Genomic DNA, 13,131 nt, shown 5'->3' with positions numbered 1-13,131 from the left:
GTGCAGGACTCTTTTGCAGATGAGACCAATGAGGTGGAAGAGTCTCTTTCGGACACCATTTGCGTGGTCCAAATTGGAGATGGAGAATTTTTCACAATTGGTAAGGGATGGGCAGTGGTCCTTCTTGCTTGGTCATCTCCTCTTAAGTAGAGCTGAAATGTCTGAGCTGTGTGAATTGCAGAAGGAGAAGGAGAATGATGATGATGATGATGATGCTGTTCACAGGAGACATTTCCCTCCAATGCTTATCTGTACTATTTTCAAGCATATTTGATTCCTTTGCTTCTTTCTGGATGTTTATGGTGGTAGATATGGTCTTAACTATACTTATTTATTTATCGTATCAGAAGTGAACTAAGAGTACAGTTGTAATGTAACAGAAAGTTTGAAAAACTTGACATTATACTATTGTTTATTTAATTTATTTATTTGCAACAATATCTCAGGTCGCTCCTGACACGACCAAAAAAAAAAAAATTTGCAACATTTATATGCCGCCCTTATCACCCTGAAGGGAACTCAGAGCGGCTTACAAGATATATATCTATATAAATAAAAATGTAATGTTCGTTTGTGGGATTAACATAACTCAAAAACCACTGGATGAATTGACACCAAATTTGGACACAATGCATGCACCAGGCCAACGAGTGACCATCACTCATAAAAACACTGAAAAACACAGCGGAAGCGACTTTAAAACCTAAAAAACAAAAATACATTACAACGCATGCGTAAAACCACATATATAAGCATGCAAACACACATATACACAAATATATATACACATATATACACACACAAAACACGTATACACAGACTGGGCCACAGCAATGTGTAGCAGGGGATGGTTAGTATATACATACAATATATTATTATCATAGTACAAAATAGACCCTATAGAGGAGATTAAGTATGCCAAATTGCACAGGTATCGGGAACCTTTGTGTGATAAGTGGTTTGGAGTTTGGGATTTTTATTATTTTTGAAAATTTGTGTGTGCATAGGATTAGTAAGAGATATTCATTACCAAAGATGAGGATTAGGAAGCATTTTTTTATGCCGATTGGACAAAAAGGATAGGTAGAAATTTCACTCCAATGGTTATAGGGGCAGGATCAATATATATCTGACTTATTATATCATTCCCTTCTTGCCATGTGTGATGTCATGCGCTTAAATGGGAAGTGTGTTTTTTCTTGTATGAGATTTTGTGGACAGCTGGTCAGATGGGGAGAGAATGGAATGCTGGGAGGGTGACTGACAGCCCTTCAGAAGGGAAGACGGTGGTCGACAGTTGGTCAAGTGTAGCCGCCATTACAGAGCAAGGACACGGAGGAAGGAGTGAGCACACCAGATTTGTTGCCATTCCTGTAATTTAATTTATCTACCTATATGTTTTGCCCATTTTATCAAAAAGGGAGTTTTTTTTTTAAAAAGGACCATGGGGCAAGGGGAGAGTGAGGCCAGGCTGGAAAAGGGACCAGTCACACCCTCCACAATATCTTTCCTCTCTTTTACAGGCTATGAAACATGGCCGAGTGATAGTAGCACCACTTTTCATGATTCCTTGCTAAGAAGAAATTCTGCGGGACCAGATCAGGTAGGCATTGGGATCCCTGGAAAGGGAGAGGAGGCTGAGTCTCCTTGTCCCTTGATTATTTCCCTGACTCTAACTGAACCTCCCTCTTCTACATTCCTTCTGTAACGAAATGCCTAATTAAAATGTAAGTTTTAGATATGTTTATTAATGTTGGGAGAATTAATGTTGGGTGAATTAGAACCAGACATCCTGAGGAGTGAGGTTAAATGGGCCTTAAAAAGCATTGCTAACAACAAGGCAGCAGGAGATGACGGGATCCCAGCTGAACTGTTTAAAATCTTGAAAGATGGTGCTGTCAAGGTGATGCATGCCATATGCCAGCAAATATGGAAAACACAAGAATGGCCATCAAGGCTCCCACAAGGGGGTTCTGTGTGGGAGGTTTGGCCCAATTCTGTCATTGGTGGGGTTCAGAATGCTCTTTGATTGTAAGTTAACTATAAATCCCAGCAACGACAACTTCCAACGTCAAGATTCTATTTTTCCCAACTCCACCAGTGTTTACATTTGGGCCTATTGGGTATTTGTGTAGAGTTTGGTCCAGATCCATCATTGTTTGAGTCCACAGTGATCTCTGGATGTAGGTAAACTACAACTCCAAAACCAAAGGACACTGCCCACCAGTATTTTCCGTTGGTCATGGGAGAACTGTGTGCCAAGTTTGGTTCAATTCCATCGTTGGTGGGGTTCAGAATGCTTTTTGATTGTAGGTGAACTATAAATCCCACAACTACAACTCCCAAATGACAAAATCAATTTTTTTTTAGTGAAGGACATACATTGGGTTGTTAGGTGTCTTGTGTCCAAATTTGGTGTCAATTCGTCCAGTGTTTTTTGAGTTCTGTTAATCCCACAAATGAACATTACATTTATATAGTTTAACTTATTATTAATATTTATTTAAAAACACGATACAGCGAGTCCGTGTAAAGTGAACCGCAAAATAGCGAGGGAAAACTGTAAACCTTTTGTGATTTTTTAAGATTGGACTCTGCATGTTTGCCTCCTAAGCTCTGGATTCTTTACAGCCACATCACACGGCACTTCACGCTCTGCTCACTAACTTTTGTACTCTGTTTGTGTTTGGATGCTCTGCTTTATTTAAGGGTAGTTTTCTCTAACAGTTTTCAATGATTAACTTATTCTATGAGGTCAACCACTAATGATCTGGTTTTCTTTTCCGAACAGTGGCATTTCCTCCTCGCAAATAACATTTTTTTTGTCTTCAGGTGACCTTTGAAGATGTATCTGTGGATTTCACGGAGGAGGAGCGGGCCCTCTTGGATCCTGGCCAAAGAACCTTGCACCAGCAAGTCATGGAGGAGAATTTAGAGATTGTGTCCTCTCTGGGTAAAGCTCCTTGATGCATATGAAAACCAGCATTTTGAATGGTGTCTGGAAACAAATTGGCTATCAATGCAGCTTTGGCAACAAGGGAGTTGGGTTGCTCTCTCTGCCTAGCCCTGATTAACAGCCTACCTGTATCTCTTTGGACCAGCCAAAGTTTTTGAAAACTCCTCAAAGGCAGCCCCAAGTAGAGCACAGTACTGTTTTTGAAACTGGATGTAACTAAGGCAGGTATTAGAGTTAATAATAATCACCTCACTACCTCTGAGGATCACCTCACTACCTCTGAGGATGCTTGCCATAGATGCAGGCAAAACGTCAGGAGAAAATGCCTCTAGAACATGGCCCTATAGCCCGAAAAAACCCACAAGAACCTACTTAATAATAATAATTTTTAAAAAAACTTTATTTCTAGATTGCACCTCTTAAAAGGGACTCAGGGCAGTTTACAGAACAAAAATAGGCACACATTCGATGCCTTACAAAGTAACAAACAACATCAGAAATACAGTAATAGACTAAAATAATAAATGTAGCAACAATAATAAATAAGCGTAAAAATAATAAATGTAATAACAATAATAAGAGCAAAATAATAAATGTAATCATAATAAACAGAGTAAAATAATAAACGTAATAACAATAATAGAGTAATAAATGTAATCACAATAGAATCATAGAATCAAAGAGTTGGAAGAGACCTCATGGGCCATCCAGTCCAACCCCCTGCCAAGAAGCAGGAATATTGCATTCAAAGCACCCCTGACAGATGGCCATCCAGCCTCTGTTTAAAAGCTTCCAAAGAAGGAGCCTCCACCACACTCCGGGGCAGAGAGTTCCACTGCTGAACAGCTCTCACAGTCAGGAAGTTCTTCCTCATGTTCAGGTGGAATCTCCTCTCTTGTAGTTTGAAGCCATTGTTCCATTGCGTCCTAGTCTCCAGGGAAGCAGAAAGCAAGCTTGCTCCCTCCTCCTTGTGGCTTCCTCTCACATATTTATACATGGCTATCATATCCCCTCTCAGTCTTCTCTTCTTCAGGCTAAACATGCCCAGCTCCTTAAGCCGCTCCTCATAGGGCTTGTTCTCCAGACCCTTGATCATTTTAGTCGCCCTCCTCTGGACACATTCCAGCTTGTCAACATCTCCCTTCAATTGTGGTGCCCAATAATAATAGAATAAAATAAAAAATGTAATCATAACAAAGTAAAATAATAAATGTCATAATAATAGAGTAAAATGGTAAATATAATAATAAAGTAAAACAATAAATGTCATAATAATAAATGGAGTAAAATAATAAATAATAAATAAGAATAAAATAATGTAATGATAATAATAAGAATAATAATAAAGAGTATAATAATAATAATAATAACAACAGAGTAAAATAATAAATAACTTTGACTCAAGTATAAGCCAAGTGGGGCTTTTTTAGCCTTAAAAAGGGGCTGAAAGACTCAGCTTATACTCGAGTGTATACGGCATATTGGCTACACAGAACAAAAAAGGGAGGAAACATTCACATATACTCATCCATATACTCATCATCACATATACTCATCCACTCATCAATATTCATCCATTCATCAGTCATGCTTACCATCCTTCATTAAGTTGATGAGCTTCTTGAGAGGAGGCGGCTATTCTAATCACGTTCCTGTAGACTGCCATGTACAGCACATTGCAGAATATACAATGTGGGGCAGTGTTAGCCTTGGAAGAAGTGGATTTCTTTATTTCAAAGCTTGCCAGTATTTTAAGTTGGTTCAGGAAAGGTATGTATACTACCTTTGGTCCAGATATATCTAGCTGTGTAGGAGCATTTGTGAAATAGTCAAAAGACACATTTTAGCATTTTTATATATGCATGAGTGTGTGTTTCTTCATATGCTCCATACATTGGGGGGGGGGGGGTCAAATAAATTCCAGTCCATGCTTGTAAAGTTAATTATAGAGAAAATGGAATAATGGAAATGTGCTTTTAAAATAACTAAGGAGCCGAGATGGGAGGAATGAATTTTAATCAAAGATGTAAGGAGTAACTTTTACCTTTACTCATGTTTTCCACAGTTCTGATTTAGATATGATTTATTTTGAGGCTTCAACCTTGAAGTATAGTATATTTGGAGCAAAGGCAAAATGTATTTATTTATTATTTATTTACCATATTTATATACTGCCTTTCTCAGCCCAAAGGCAAATCAAGGCGGTTTACACAATCCGATGCCCCCAACATATAAAAAAACAATTTAAAACAGTTAGCATATAATATAAAACCCATACAAAACCAATAAAAACATCAATCATCAGCGTCTCCTTACTAAAATCATTTTCCAATTGCATGGTCCAGTCATTCTGTAGTTTGTATTGAAGGCTTTCATGGCTGGAATCACTGGGTTGTTGTAGGTTTTTTCGGGCTGTATGGCCATGTTCTAGAGGCATTCTCTCCTGACGTTTCGCCTGCATCTATGGCAAGCATCCTCACCTCACTACCTCTGAGGATGCTTGCCATAGATGCAGGCAAAACGTCAGGAGAGAATGCCTCTAGAACATGGCCATAAATCCCATTCTGTAGTTTATTTATTTTTTTATTTACTTACAGTATTTATATTCTGCCCTTCTCACCTTGCAGGGGACTCAGGGCAGATTACAATGTAATTATTATTATTATTATTATTATTATTATTATTATTAAATAATATTAAATATACATGGCAAACATTAAATGCCATAGACACACAACATATATAGACAGACACTCAGAAGCTATTTAACATTTCAGATTTCATGAAGGTATTCTGGCCACCAGGGGAGCTGTCACTTCACTGTCCCATTTGTGATACTGAAGTACTTTCTCATTCTTTGCATGCTTGCTGGAGATTTTTATGCCCTTGTAAATTAGTTAAATTAGTCTCCCCACATAAGTGGTACCTACATTTCCTACTTGACTGATGCAACTGTCTTTTGGGCTGCAAAGGTTGACAATAAGCTACACAAATTGGTCGGAAGCTCACTCCGAACCGGGCTGGCTTCAAACTCATGACCTTTTGGTCAGTAGTGATCTTAATGCAGCTGACTCCTAGCCATTTGCGCCACAGTATATATTTCTATATTTGCCTGTTACACTGCATTTACAAAACAGATGTTTAATGTATAGACAGTGGTAGAAAGGGTTTTCTAAACTAAATGCATGTGCAATTTGAATACTTTTCAACTGTCTAATATAACCTTTTTTTTTATACACATGGTCACACTTCCCTCGTCCTGAAACCATGTAAACAGAGGCGGCATCATTTAAATGTGCGAAATATGGAAATACCTTCAGTCAGAAGAAAAAACTCGCCTGTCATCAGGCAACTCACACAGGAGAGAAACCATTTATATGCTTGCAGTGTGGAAAGAGCTTCAGTCGGAAGTCAAACCTTGATCGTCATCAGTCAACGCACACAGGGGAGAGACCATTTATGTGCTCAGATTGTGGAAAGAGCTTTAGTGAGAAGAGGATTCTTAAAAATCATCTAAGCTGTCACATTGAAGAGAAACCATTTAAATGCTCAGAGTGTGGGAAGAGCTTCTGTCAGAAGGCAAACCTTGCTTGTCATCAAGCAATTCACACAGGAGAGAGACAATTCAAATGCTCAGAGTGTGGGAAGAGCTTCAGTCAGAAGGCAAACCTTGTCCGTCATCAGGCAACTCACACAGGAGAGAAACCATTTATATGCTCAGACTGTGGAAAGAGCTTCTCTCAGAGGTCACACCTTGTTTTTCATCAGAGAAAACACACAGGAGAAAAATCGTTTACGTGCATAGAGTGTGGAAAGAGCTTTTATCGAAAGGCACACCTTGCTGTTCATCAGGTCACTCACACAGGAGAGAAACCATATATGTGTTCAGACTGTGGAAAGAGCTTCGGTCGGAAAGCACAGCTTGTTCGTCATCAATCAACTCACACAGGGGAGAAACCATTTATATGCTCAGAGTGTGGAAAGAGCTTCCGTCAGAAGTCACACCTTGTTTTCCATGAGAGAAGCCACACAGGAGAAAAGCCATTTAAATGCTTGGAGTGTGGAAAGAGTTTCTGCCGAAAGGAATACCTTGTTGTTCATCAGGCAGCGCACAGAGGAGAGAAACCATTTAAATGCTTGGAGTGTGGAAAGAGTTTCTGCCGAAAGGAATACCTTGTTGTTCATCAGGCAGCGCACAGAGGAGAGAAACCATTTAAATGCTTGGAGTGTGGAAAGAGCTTCTGTCGAAAAGCACATCTTGCTGTTCATGAGGCAGCGCATAGAGGAGAGAAACCATTTACATGCTTGGAGTGCGGAAAGAGCTTCTCTCGAAAGGCACACCTTGCTGGTCATCGGTCAATTCACACAGGATAGAAACCATTTGTATGCTCTTGAGTGTGGAAACAGCTTCAGTAAGAATGCTTGTGCTGCAGAAAGAGCTTCATTTGGGAGAATGTAGCAGCACACACAGGTGGAAAAGCGTCTGGATATGGTATGCGGCACGTACTGGCTTATTCAGTAGACTCTCCTCTACAGTCTTAAAAGATATCTCTCTTGTCATCTAGCAACTCACACAGGTGAGAAAGTTTGTAAGTTTCTAGATGACCTAGTTATCCGCAAACCCGATCAACAATTGGGTCACACCGTCTACAGAAAACCCACACACACAGATAGATATCTACATAAAAACTCCAACCATCACCCAAGTCAAAAAGAAGCACCATTAAAGCCTTGGCTGACCGTGCAAAAAGAATCTGTGAACCCCACCTCCTCCAAGATGAACTGAACCACCTCAACTGGGCTCTCCAGGCCAATGGAGACTCCACCTCAGACATCGGAAGAGCTGCAAGACCAAGAACAAGCCACGAGAGTCAAGATGAAGATCCACCCAGAGGAAAAGTGTTCCTGCCATACATCAAAGGAACCACTGACCGCAGAGGGAAGCTGATGAGGAAACACAACATACAAACAATCTACAAACCCACCAAGAAAATCCAACAAATGCTACGTTCAGCAAAGGACAAGAGGGATCCTCTCACCTCTGCAGGAGTCTACCGTATACCATGCAGCTGTGGACAAGTCTACACAGGGACCACCAAACGCAGCGCCCAGACACGCATCAAGGAACATGAAAGGCACGGCAGACTGCTTCAACCAGAGAAATCAGCCATAGCAGAGCACCTGATGAACCAACCTGGACACAGCATATTATTTGAGAACACAGAAATGCTGGACCACACCAACAACCACCATGTCAGACTACACAGAGAAGCCATTGAAATCCACAAGCATGTGGACAATGTCAACAGAAAGGAAGAGACCATGAAAATGAACAAAATCTGGCTACCAGTATTAAAAAACTCTAAAATTACAACAGCAAAACAGCAGGGAGGAAACAACCAGGCACATCTTAACACCTCTCAACAAAAGATTCCTCCAGGCTCAGGCAGGCCTTCAAATGCTAATGAAGGTGATCAGTTGAAACATTCACACCTAGCTCCAGCAGAGAAGAGCTCTTTGCCCCACCCCAGCCATTCCACAGATATATAAACCCATTGTCCTAATTCCAACAGACCTCACTACCTCTGAGGATGCTTGCCATAGATGCAGGCGAAACGTCAGGAGAAAATGCCTCTAGAACATGGCCCTATAGCCCGAAAAAACCCACAAGAACCTAGTGATTCCAGCCATGAAAGCCTTCGACAATACATTAAGTTTGTAATGGTTTGGAATATGGAAATAAACTTCAGCCTGAAGAAATACATCAAAAGTTATATGCAATTGCCAGCCTGAAATGATTAGTGTGGAAAGAGCTTCTATCAAGAGCTTCTGTCATTTCCCATCTCACCAAGTGCCTCGCACGCAGAGTGCAGGTAGAGCTGGAGTAAGTTGAAAGAGAACTCAAGAGGGCTTAAATCCTTCTTATAGAGGGACTGTGTTCAAAATACTGACTTTTTGAGGAGTTAATAATCGCCCTTTCTAAAAATATTTACCAATTTTACTTTATGAAATAACAAATTAATTATCTTATAATGAAAGCCAAAGGATATTTCAGTTTTTTCTCTATCCATTTATGCATACTAGTCATTGCAGATATTTCTTGTTAGTTATACTCATTGTTAAAAATTCATATTGCTTCTCAAAATATATAAGATTTTTGGTTTTGGTTTTTTGTTTGTTTGTTGTCGTTTTTGCTGTCAAGAGTGACTTGAGAAACTTGCTTTTGGTGTGAGAGAATTGGCCGTCTGCAAGGACGTTGCCCAGAGAACGCCTGGATGTTTGATATTTTACCATTCTTGTGGGAGGCCAAGGTGATCTACGCTCTTATTAGATGCCGAATAGACTACTGCAATGCACTCAATGTGGGGCTGCCTCTGAAGACTGCCCAGGCCAATTCTCTCACACCAGAAGCGACTTGCAGTTTGTCAAGTCTCTACTGACACGGAAAAAAAGTATTCTTGTCTTGGCTCTGCTGCCCTTGGATTAAAATTCTGGACTCTGACCTTATGTCTGTAATCCAGTTCAGGACCCTGTTGTGTCCTGAATCCTTGACTCTGAATTCTGGACTTGGACTTCGATTTTTACACCTGACTATCTGTCTTGACGTTGAGACTCTGACTTCAGTTTGGACTCTAGAACTCTGGTTTGTTTTTTTCTCAACTCCTGGCATCTGACTATTAGACTGTGATCATGGCTATTGTTTATTCTTGCTCCTTACCTGGCCCTGTAGTCCGTGGCTTGTCTGCATTAGTTGGACTTTTGATCTTGTTCATCATTACCTTTGCCGTGTGTTACAAATCTGTTGTTTTGGCCAGACCTTGAAAAGACTCAATTACTTTTGTTCTCCTGTAAGTAAGCGTGGTCTTGGCTTACTTTTAATCCATATCCTGCCTTCTTCCCAATATAGGATGGAGTGCAACTTGACATATTATCACAAAAGCAATGTTGCAAAAATAAAATAAACAAATTAACTTACTTACTTAGGCGATCCCTCATTGTCCGAGTAGGATAGTCTTCCAGGGTCAGTATTCTCTCGGTGGGTCCGTAGGTGACTGTGGAGCCCTATTCTTGATCTGCATCTTCTCCCGCAGTGAGGACATTGGTTTCCAGGTGGAAGGCGACCCCGGTCTGGGTTGGCTTGACACACCTTCCTCTTGGCACATTTCTCTCTTTCGCCCTCCATTTGTGCCTCTTCAAATTCTACAGCACTGCTGGTCACAGCTGACCTCCAGCTGGAGCGCTCAAGGGCCAGGGCTTCCCAGTTCTCAGTGTCTATGCCAGTTTTTTTTAAGGTTGGCTTTGAGCTCACCTTTAAATCTCTTTTCCTGCTCACCAACCAATTCAGTGTCTCTTTTGTATATTATTTAATATTTTTGTACTCAGTCTGTGGTGCTTAAGTTTAAGGGGAAGAAGTGAATTATTAAGCATTACCAGAGTTGACTTCATTAATCCTCATGTTAAATGTCTTTTTTGTATGTTATGATATTAAATCAATTTTTTTCACTGAATTTGTGTGCTGAGGTTTAAGGGAAATAAGAACATTATTGAAAATGACCAGAACTGACTCCTATTAATCCCCATGTTAAATCCCCAATACAGTTTGAATGATGATTTGCAGACCAGCTGGTTGTGTGGGAGTTTATAATATTGGGGTCCAAAATTGGGGAATTCTTTCAAATTGGGGAATTACTTTATTCCCACAGTATTTCTCTTGCCCTTGAAAGCCACATTCGTCAACATTGATTTTTCCTTCTGATTGACTACAAAAACAGTTATTTTCCAAGGGAGACTGGTAATTTTACAGGTTTGGAAGCTGTCAGAATGGGAAAACCCTATGAGGAGCGGCTTAAAGAACTGGGCATGTTTAGGAGAGAAGTCTGAGAGGAAACATGATATTGATAATAATAATATAATATAATGCAATATAATACTAATAACAATACAATAACATAATTATATCTTTTATATTACATTTATTATTTATTTTATTTATCGCATTTCTATCCCGTCCTTCTCAACCCCTGAATGGGCCCCATTCCGAAGCCATTACATAACAAATTACAAAATTAAAACCACAATTAAACATAAAAGCATAATTAACAATACATAAGCCATCATTAAAACAGTCAGTCTCATCAGACATATCATAGTTACATGTAATATTACTAATAATATTATGGTATAGTGGTATAGTACAATAAATATATAATACTAATATTGTGTTATGCTAATAATATAATATACTAGCTGTGCCCTGCCACGCGTTGCTGTGGCCTATAGTAAAACTTATCAAAGCTGAGGTAGATATCTGGACTGTTATGAAAGAGAGGTCCCTACCTATTCCTTCCCCCTTTTCCTCCCCCTTTCTCTCCTTTCTTCCTTCTCTACCTCTTTCTTTCTTTCCTTCTTTCACTACTTGGTTTCATCCTTCTCTCTTTCCTTCATTCCCTCCCCCTTCCTTCCTTTGGCTTTCTTCCCTCCCTGTTTGCTTCCTCCTTTCTCTTTTTATTTCCTTTTATTTCACCACCATCATAACAATAACAATAATGCAATGCATTGCCTCCGGGACCTGACACCTCTCCCATTCCCCCTAAAAGGGTCTCATAGGAAGAATCATAGCATCATAATAATCATAGAAAGAACAAGCTTTACCCGTGGCCGGAAGGCCATGTGCGCGCGCCAGGGAACTTGCGGCTTGGCACCAATGCGCATGCTCAGTTGTTTTGCCGTTTTGTGAGTGTGTTGTTGTGTTGTTTTTCATTTTGAGTAGATATGTTTGTACCTTGTGGGTTGTGTTATGGGCATGGGAATTTTGGTTAAGTTTCGTTGGGGTTTTTTTGAGTTTTGTTCTTTTGCCGTTTTGTGAGTGTGTTGCTGTGTTGTTTTTCATTTTAGTAGATATGTTTGTACCTTGTGGGTTGTGTTATGGGCACGGGGATTTTGGTTAAGTTTCGTTGGGGGATTTTTGAGTTTTGTTGTTTTGCCGTTTTGTGAGTGTGTTGTTGTGTTGTTTTTCATTTTGAGTAGGTATGTTTGTACCTTGTGGGTTGTGTTATGGGCACGGGGATTTTGGTTAAGTTTCGTTGGGGGATTTTTGAGTTTTGTTGTTTTGCCGTTTTGTGAGTGTGTTGTTGTGTTGTTTTTCATTTTGAGTAGGTATGTTTGTACCTTGTGGGTTGTGTTATGGGCACGGGGATTTTGGTTAAGTTTCGTTGGGGGATTTTTGAGTTTTGTTGTTTTGCCGTTTTGTGAGTGTGTTGTTGTGTTGTTTTTCATTTTGAGTAGATATGTTTGTACCTTGTGGGTTGTGTTATGGGCATGGGAATTTTGGTTAAGTTTCGTTGGGGGGGTTTTGAGTTTTGTTTCCTCGTTGGATGCCCCTAACAAATTTATATATATAGATTGTATGTACATATAACTTGTAAGCCACTCTGAGTTCCTTTCAAGGTAAGAAGGGCAGAACATAAATGTCGCAAATACATAATAAATAAATAAATGATAGCCATGTATAAATATGTGAGGGGAAGTTATAGGGAGGAAGGAGCAGGCTTGTTTTCTCATACCCCAAAGACTAGGACGTGGAACAATGGCTTCAAACTACAGGAAAGGAGATTCTACCTGAACATTAGGAAGAACTTCCTAACAGTGAGAGCTGTTCAGCAGTGGAACTCTCTTCCCTGGAGTGAGGTGGAGGCTCCTTCTTTGGAGTCTTTTAAGCAAAGACTGGATGGTCATCTGTCGGGGGTGCTTTGAATGCAATTTTCCTGCTTCTTGGCAAAATGGGGTTAGACTGGATGGCCCACGAGGTCTCTTCCAACTCTGTGATTCTGTAAGTCTGTCTTAAGGCAAGGGATCTGTTCAATTAAGCCTTTTTGAATGATTTCTGCCTTTCTTCTGCTTTCTGCTCCTTTTTATTGCCTTCAGCATGAATGCTTTCCTGAAGTTTGAAGCCATTGTTCCATGTCCTAGTCTCCAGGGCAGCAGAAAACAAGCTTGCTCCCTCTTCCCTATGACTTCCTCTCACATGGCCTTCATCATGTCTCCTCTCAGCCTTCTCTTCTGCAGGCTAAACATGCCCAGCTCTTTAAGCCGCTCCTCATAGGGCTTGTTCTCCAGGCCCTTGATCATTTTAGTCGCCCTCTTCCGGACACATTGCAGCTTGTAATTTTGGTGCC

The 13,131-nt window shown here is 40.1% G+C and overlaps 1 pseudogene; it reads left to right on the top strand.

The window, feature by feature from the left end:
* Positions 1-13,131, top strand: part of LOC132765781 (zinc finger protein 585A-like) — a 46,239-nt pseudogene that overhangs the window by 5,036 nt on the left and 28,072 nt on the right.

Source organism: Anolis sagrei, chromosome 2 (genome assembly GCF_037176765.1).
Source record: "Anolis sagrei isolate rAnoSag1 chromosome 2, rAnoSag1.mat, whole genome shotgun sequence".
Taxonomy (NCBI): domain Eukaryota; kingdom Metazoa; phylum Chordata; class Lepidosauria; order Squamata; family Dactyloidae; genus Anolis; species Anolis sagrei.
This window is presented reverse-complemented; position numbering and strand designations above follow the sequence as displayed.